Source organism: Thamnophis sirtalis, unplaced genomic scaffold (assembly GCF_051295495.1).
Source record: "Thamnophis sirtalis isolate CommonGarterSnake01/CBP01778 unplaced genomic scaffold, rThaSir2_p1.2 scaffold_1, whole genome shotgun sequence".
NCBI lineage: Eukaryota > Metazoa > Chordata > Lepidosauria > Squamata > Natricidae > Thamnophis > Thamnophis sirtalis.
This window is the reverse complement of record NW_028261381.1, coordinates 177,330,658-177,339,256: the sequence shown is the minus strand read 5'-3', so window position 1 is coordinate 177,339,256 and position 8,599 is coordinate 177,330,658.

Sequence of the window (8,599 nt, the reverse complement as noted above, 5' to 3'; positions counted from 1 at the left end):
CAAAAACAGAAGAGAAAAAGAGAGGGCGGGAGAAAAAGTCAAGGCTTGTCAGGATAAGCAGAATAAAACTGTCGAAGCAGTCGGGGAGCATGGACATGGGACTTGTCCACCAATTCGGTATGAGATGGAGGAAAATGCTTCCAAGCCACTAGGTACTGTATCCGATTCCGCCGCCATCGAGAGTCCAATATTTCACGAACCTCAAAATGTTGTTCACCATCAATCAACGGGGGGCAGGTGGTGGGTCCACAGGTGGACGCAAAGAGAAGACACGAACCGGTTTAATGAGGTTAACGTGGAAAACTGGATAAACACAGTTGAGATGTTTGGGCAGCTGCAAACGAACCGAAACAAGATTGATGACCTTGATGATGGGAAATGGGCCCACGTACTTAGGCCCCAATTTCTTAGACATTTGTGTAGTTTGGAGGAACTTCGTGGACAAATAAACCTGGTCACCCACTTTGTACTGGTAAGGTTGCGCACGCTTCTTATCAGCCTGCTTCTTATGAGCGCGATGCGCAGCATCCAAAGTACTAAGTGCCAAAGGCCAAACATGGCTCAATCGCTCACTCCATTCAGAAACGGAAGAAACTTGTGGCTGCTCAAGGGGAATTTCAGGAATAGGAACAAAGTCCTGACCAAACACAACACGAAAAGGAGTGAACCCAGTGCTGCTATGGACAGAATTATTATAGGCCACTTCAGCGTGCGGCAACAAGTCCACCCAATCATCTTGCTGATAATTGATGAAACAACGTAAATATTGTTCCAGAACAGAATTAGTCCTCTCGCAAGCCCCATTAGTCTGAGGGTGGTGGGCGGAGCTTAGACCCTGGGCGGAGCCAATGCGCTTAAGAAATTCCTTCCAGAAAACAGAAGTGAACTGGACACCTCTATCGGAAATGATGCAATCAGGCACCCCATGCAAACGGTAAACGTGAGAAATGAAGAGCTTAGCAAGTGCCTTCGCAGAAGGAATCTTGGGGCACGGAATAAAATGAACTTGTTTTGAAAATAAGTCGGTAACCACCCATATGACAGTGTGCCCCTGGCTCTCGGGAAGTTCGACAATAAAGTCCATAGAAATTTCCTTCCAAGGGGCGACAGGACGGGCTACAGATTGGAGTAGGCCTTGTGGTTTCCCTGGTGTTCGTTTAGCGGCTGCACAGACTGGACAACTGGCAACATAAAGTTCAATGTCTTTTTTCAAAGAGGGCCACCAAAACTGCCTCTTCACCAAATGCAGCGTCTTCACAAAACCAAAGTGACCCGCCAACTTGGAATCGTGAGCCCGTTGGAGAACAACAAGACAAAGAGAGGCGGGGACATAAAGCTTAGCCCCAATCCACGGTATATTGTCCCTCATCGTGCATTCACCCTGATGCTGCTGGAACCAGTCATCCTGGGGAAGGTCCCGTTTGAGGTCAGAAAGGAAATCTTGAGGCACTTCTACTTTCGAACGTGCCTGCTGCCAAGTGACAACCAGAGCAGCAAGGCTGGATGCGGGAACTACGGGTTGAACAATACTCAGCTTAGAGCAGTTGTACTGAGGGAGCCTGGACAAAGCATCAGCCATGAAATTCTTCCCTCCCAGGATGTACTTGAGTGTGAAATTGAAACGATTGAAATGCTGAGCCCAGCGCATCTGCTTAGGGGAGAGGCGTCATGGAGTCCTCAAAGCCTCTAAGTTTTTATGGTCAGTCCACATCTCAAATGGGTGCTTAGTGCCCTCCAGAAAGTGGTGCCACGTGGCCAAAGCCCAACGCACTGCAAATGCTTCTTTCTCCCAGATTGCCCAACGCCTTTCTGTGTCCGTGAGCTTACGGGAGGTGTAAGCGCATGGTTGCAAATTACCTTGGTCGTTGGCCTGAAGCAAGACGGCCCCAACTGCCATGTCGCTGGCATCAGCTTGAACGACAAAAGGCTTATCTCACTGGCTCAGGGTTGACTCAGCCTTCCATCCTTCCGAGGTGGGTAAAATGAGGACCTGGATTGTTGGGGGCAATATGCTGACTCTGTAAACTGCTTAGAGAGGGCTGAAAGCCCTATGAAGCGGTATATAAGTCTAACTGCTATTGCTATTGCTATTGTCCATGTCCGGATGCTTCAGAACTGGTTCCGCCGCAAAGAGCCATTTCAACTTCTCAAAAGCAGCCTGACACTCCATGGTCCAATCCAGCAGCTTGCTAGGCTTAGGTTTAGGCCCACCTTTGGACTTCAACAAGTTAGTGATGGAAAGCGCAATTTTGGCAAAAGAAGGGATGAACTGACGATAGAAATTGGCAAAACCCAAAAATTTCTGCAATTGTCTGCGTGTACGGGGCGCCTCCCACTCAGTGACCGCCTTCACCTTAGCGGGGTTCATCTCAATGCCAGCGGGGGAGATACGATACCCCAGGTAGTCAATCTTCTCCTGGTGAAATTCACACTTGGACAACTTGGCATACAGTTCAGCGGCCCGGAGCTTTTTCAGGACAGTGCGGACCAACGTGACGTGTTTGTCGTAAGTTTGAGTGTAAATAAGGATATCGTCCAAATATACGATAACGCCTTTGTAAAGATGGTCATGCAAAATCTCATTAATTAATTGCATGAAGACTGCAGGCACCCTCTGCAGGCCAAAGGGCATCACCCGGAACTGGAAACAACCAAGGAGGCAGTTGAAAGTTGTCTTCCACTCATCCCCCCTCCTTTATGCGGACTCTATAGTACGCTTCCCTGAGGTCCAATTTAGTGAAAATGCGGCCCTTTCTCAATTGGGCCAGCATGTCCTTCATCAACAGTAACGGGTAAAGGTTTTGAGCTGAGATACCATTCAGGTTTTTGAAATTAACACATAATCTCAGGGAGCCATTTTTCTTCTCTCTGAACAATACGGGTGCAGCTACCTTGGGATGTGCTGGCTCGATGAAACCTCTTTCCAAGTTTTTATCAATGAATTTCCACAAAAAATTTTTACTCGGGAGTAAAAAGCGGCTGCCGGTCGCGCAGAGAACTTCCACGTGGTTCCATCCAGACTTGCCGCCCGTGCCAGCGCAGCACAGGGGCTGGCTGTGAACTCCGCAAAGCCAAAGGGGGAGAAGGGGGCTGTCTCCTCCCCCCAGCCCAGCGCCTCCCAATTCCCACGGTACCAAATAAGACAATAAGAATAAAATAAGTACATTATTTACAAAACATGATTTATTTTACTCACCACCAGTAAGCGCAGCTGCAACCCCAACAAGAAAGACAAAATAAAATGGAGACTTGCGCATGCGTCCTCAGCTAAGGAGTCCAGCCAATCAGTGAGCTGGTTGGCCAGCTCACTGATTGGCTGGAGTCCAGCCAATCAAATCAGTGAGCGGCAGGCTGGGCTGGCTTAAATTTGTAGGTAGCATAGAACAGAACGATGAGCCAGCCCAGCAGCTGATGGGCGGGAGCTGCGAGCGCCAAAAAAAGTGTGCCTTTTAAAAAAGCGGGCGGGACGTGGGAAAATGCATCAAAAAGCGGGGGTGTCCCGCCAAAAGTGGGACGTCTGGTCACCTTAAGTATGGATGAATGGCTACAGAAGCCGATGGAGTTGGTAGAAGTGGCAAAATTGATTATTTGGTTAAAGAAAAGAATATAAGTATCTTTGTTTCCACATGGAGACCACTTCTGAACTTTGTGCTTGAGGTGGAAAAAAATGAAACTTTGATTTTGGGGTTTAACTATTAGATTGATATGTTTTTATTGAAATGGATAGATTATATTATTAGGGAAAAACAAAAAGTTGTAGTTTGATGTTAATGCTTTATTTTTACAGCAACAGAGGGATCCAGAAGTCTATGTTTCTTCTTTTCTTTTCCTCAATTTCTCTTTCTCTTCCCCCTTCCCCCTCTACGCTGTCTTCCTATTTACTTTTTTATTTTGTATTTTATCTTATAACCTAATAAAATGTGAAACTGGAAAAAAGATTCATGTTTATTATTTCAAGGAGGAAATTTTCTTATTTTGTTCCTTATTTTATTGAATTTATTTTTAAGGTAGTGCATTAAATGATTGTGCTCAATATCAGTGTTTCTATTCATATATGGCTGTTTCCTTAGATGTTTGAGGTTTTATCGAACTTTATAGAACATTATTCAATTGTTGTTGAAGTAGCAGAATTTAAATCCCCCTCACATCCAGATCTGCAGTGCGGCCTCTTCAAGGCTGGACAGAATTTCCCTGAGAGGAATGAGCAAAGAACGTCATTATTGCATGCAGTATGTTAATCATCTCTTGTGACATTTCATCTCTTGAACTTCTCTGGTAAACTACGCTGTTCTATGAGATCTGTACGCACAGAAGGTCTTCACAAGAATCCTTCTATCCATGCCCAACATCACAATCACATTTCTTTAATGAAGACAAGTTCCCAGCAATGTCATTCAAGGTATGACAAGGAATGACAGTCATCAAAGTCAGGATGAAGCTATCAGTCAGAGTCCTGTGACGTGTCATTTAATCCTGGGTAGGGCAATTGGTATCTTGGTGATAACATAAGGTGGCCTCTCATGTGAGAAAGAGAAGCATAGGAAGAATGTGTGCAAATTGTCCCATAAAATAGTAAAATCCAATTCTCTGGTTTTCAATAAAGCTTTATCAAAATTTCTATGACAATGTAACTGAAATATTTCTTTTATTAAGAGAATATTTCTCTGTTGAAGATAGTAATAATAGGAGAGTGGCAACATAATTGGTAGTTTGTTAATTGTGGATATGTATGATTATATCATCTATTCCTTATGCATATATCATTTTCTGCTCTCTTCTCAAATGTACAAATATGGCTGCATCCTTTGATCTTCAAGAGTTCTTCCCACTATTCTCTGGAGAAAATTTATCCTGGGCAAACTTTTAATAAACAATACTGCTGAGAGACTTGATTATTGTTTTTTAGCCCTGCATTTGAAGCCTGAAGGCTGAAGCAAATGTAATAGGTACATAAATATTGCAGATAGTCCTTGTTCAGCTACAATGATGAAATAGTTACTTTTCAACCCACCACATTGTTGGGAATGGGACAATTGGCTGCAGTTGCCTTTCCCCAGCCACCTCAACCAGTCTCCCCATTTCAGCTAACCCACCATGGCCACCCCTCCCCATAAGTCCCATCCTGGTATCCCCTCCCTACCACCACCACCACCCCGATTCTCCCTAACAACCACTCCCCAGCCACCCTCCCATCACTGCCTCACTCTTGCCGATTCACTACAGTACAAATTGCCCCGGCAGATTTGCAACACAGGACAATTAGCCCTGCTTGTCTCAACTGTTCCCAGGCTAAAGCCATTCCCAGAAGGTCCTTCTCACTGCAACAACCTCCTCCTCCTCCTCTACTGACTCCTGGAATTGGAGCCCATTCCCCATTTTTTCATCCCCTCCCATATGAGAATCACTCTCAGCAAAGAGGGATATGGACCATGTTAATTTCAGACAGTAAGAGGCTCTATGTAAGATCTGCCATAAAGGATGAGAGTGGGGAGATAAGGAAGGGGGAATGACAGGAAAGAGAAGAGCCAATCAGAGACAATGACTGAACGATCCAAGGACACAGGCATGGCAATCGATTGCAAAGGGCCACCACACAGGCTCCAAACTTTAGAAACCAGAACAGCTCATCTTAACCTCCTTGGACACAAACAAGATGACCTATGGGGGAGGACCTGGGTGTCATCCAAAGTTAAATCAGAGTCCAAGGCAAAATATTGCTCAAAGGTCCAATTGATTAAGAGAGACATGTTGGCACATCTGGGAAAACCCAAATCTGAAAGCTTCCTAGTTTTCCCCACCCAGTTGAAAGTTCATGATCTTGCCCCCACACCCACAAGTCCATCCCATGGTCCAATCTCTCACTGCCATGCTGGCAGTTCCACCTATCCAGTTTGAGTCAGGTGCAGAGGTGCAAAGACAAAGGATGACCTTGGATTCTAGAAAGGAATTGGATTTTGGCCACATAGCATTTAACTCCATCCAACTCCCCCCTCTCATTTTCCCACAATAGAAATGGCATAGTAGAATAAAAGTGTGCCAGGCCAAGGATCCAAAAGGAATATGGCTGCAGGCCTCACACTGGGATTATGGAAAATTACATGGTTTATATAGGAATCTTCAGATCTGGCTTTGCTTATGCTGTAACCACTTGACTTTTAGTAAAAGTACATCCAACTCTACAAATAGAGTCAAGGATTTTTCTTTCCTAAATGTCTAAGCTGGGACAGGCCTGCCATTCTGTCCACCAGCAAGGCTAGCAAAGGTATTATAGAACCTTTGGTCCCAGCTGGAGACCCATAAATGATGCTTCCTAAATTAGAGGCTCTGTCACTCCAGGAGAGATTGAGAGTTTTATTCCCACAGATGGTTGTACGGAGAGCACAGTTCTGCCGTGCATTGACAGCAGGTTACAGCTTGTGAGCACCTTTTGCAAATTAGACACCCCAGGCCACGGAATTGATCACCAAACTGAAGTGCTGGATTGGCAGCTGCATGATGGGAACAGAAGCTGTCTGGCCTACATGCTCACCAGTGGTGGGTTTCAAATTTTTTTAGAACTTTTTCTGTAGGCCTGCTTTGTGGGAGTGGCTTGCCGGCTTTGTGACTGAGTGGGAGTGGCTTGGCAGTCATATGACTGAGTGGGTGTAGCCAACTTGTAAAATGTTGTGAAACTCCCTTAAAAATGCTCTTGCTTAGCAACCAAAATGTTGGCACAGAATACACCCAGGGGTATTCAAACTTGACAGCTTTAAGACTTGTGGACTTCAACTCCCAGAATTCCTCCTCCGGTCATGTTGGCTCAGGAACTCTGGCATTTGAAGCATGCAAGTCTTAAAGCTGTCAAGTTACAAGACCCTCACACCCCTAACCCTTTAGAAAAAAAAACCCAGGGGTGTTCAAACTTGACAGCTTTAAGACTTGTGAGGGGTCTGGGATGAAGTGGCTGTAGCCAATTATCCTAAGCTACACATTGACAATGTTTGCAGGTCTATAAAGCATAAAAAGCTGATGTTGTTCCATAGGTGTTGGGATAGATTCACTTAGCAAGCACTTCTGGCATGATTTTGGTAGCAGCCACCAATGGTGTCAGGTTTCCAAGTGATGAAACCATTTCAAGAAGAAATGTGCAAAGTCCATTTTCGAAAACAAATTTCTTTTATTTAGGTGGACATCAAATTGGCAAAATCTGTTGTAATTCCAGATCTGAGACAAACCTGAATTACACCACATAATATTGTAAGTTAGAAACATCCCTCAAAAGTCACACTCTCCAATAAATAATCCATCCACGTTGACCAGTGTCTTCAAACTCCACCTTCCATTCTCGCCTCTGTTCCCATAGGAACACCTAGCCAAAACAATCCTCACTATCTATTTGTCCCCCCCCCCTTAAGAATGTGGAGAGCCTGAAAACCTCCCTTTCATAGTAAAGAGAAAGAAAAGAAATAAATAAGTATAATAGAGAGCTAAATAAAATGGCTACACATATGTCAAATTTGGGCTCGACAGATGGCCTCATTCAGCTGTTGCCACATGGAAAATGGGGGCCACTTCTGTAACTGCACCATGTGGCCATGTGAGAACGTCGTTCATTCTGCTTCCCTCTTGCTGTTTGTGGAGCGTTGCAGAAAACTCTGGAGCTCCAGTGAATATGTAATTTCAGTTGGGGCAACAACAGTCATTTCATTTAACCAAGAAGATTAGGGGACTGGAGGCTAAAATATATGAAGAATGAAGAATTGTTGTAGGAACGGGGTATCTCTAGTTTAATGAAAAGAAGGACTAGGAATGACATGACAGCAGTCTTCCAATATCTCAGGGGCTGTCCCAAAGAAGAGGGAGTCAAGCTATTCTCCAAAGCACCTGAGGGCAGGACAAGAAGCAATGCGTGGAAACTAATCAAGGGGAGAAGCAAGTTAGAACTAAGGAGAAATTTCCTGATAGTTAGAACAATTAATCAGTGAAACAAGTTGCTTCCAGAAGTTGTAAATGCTCCAACACTGGAAGTTTTTAAAAAGATGTTGGATAACCATTTATCTGAAGTGATGTAGGGTTTCCTGCCTAACAGGGGTTTGGACAAGAAGATCTCCAAGGTCCCCGCCAACTCGGTTATTCTATTCCACTCTATTCTATTCCATTCTATTTATTTTATTTTCATTTATCTTATTATATCATTAAAATGAGAAAATATGCTATTTTAAATTAGTAATCATTCTCTCTCTCTCTCAAAAAAAAACAAAAACACCCCATTCTAAGTTGGGTCTCTCTTTGATAAGTTTCCAGCCATTACTTCTAACCATTCCTACAAGAGATCTGGAGAAAGAGTGTTGGTACTTACCTGATATGCCTCTTCTAATAGAGGGGAGATAGCATCCATACATAGGTTAATATTGTCTGCCTTCTAATTGAACTGAGTCTGATTAAACTTAATTAAGACACGCCTCTGTTGCCAGGCTTACCCAGTGTCAGCCTCTGTTTCGCTATTTGCTTTTGGCTGCCATTTTAATTAACAGATATATTGTTATCAGAAATAATATTAAATATAACAATATTCCAAAGACAAAATAAAGTTCTCTGTCCCCACACAAATCAGAGATAT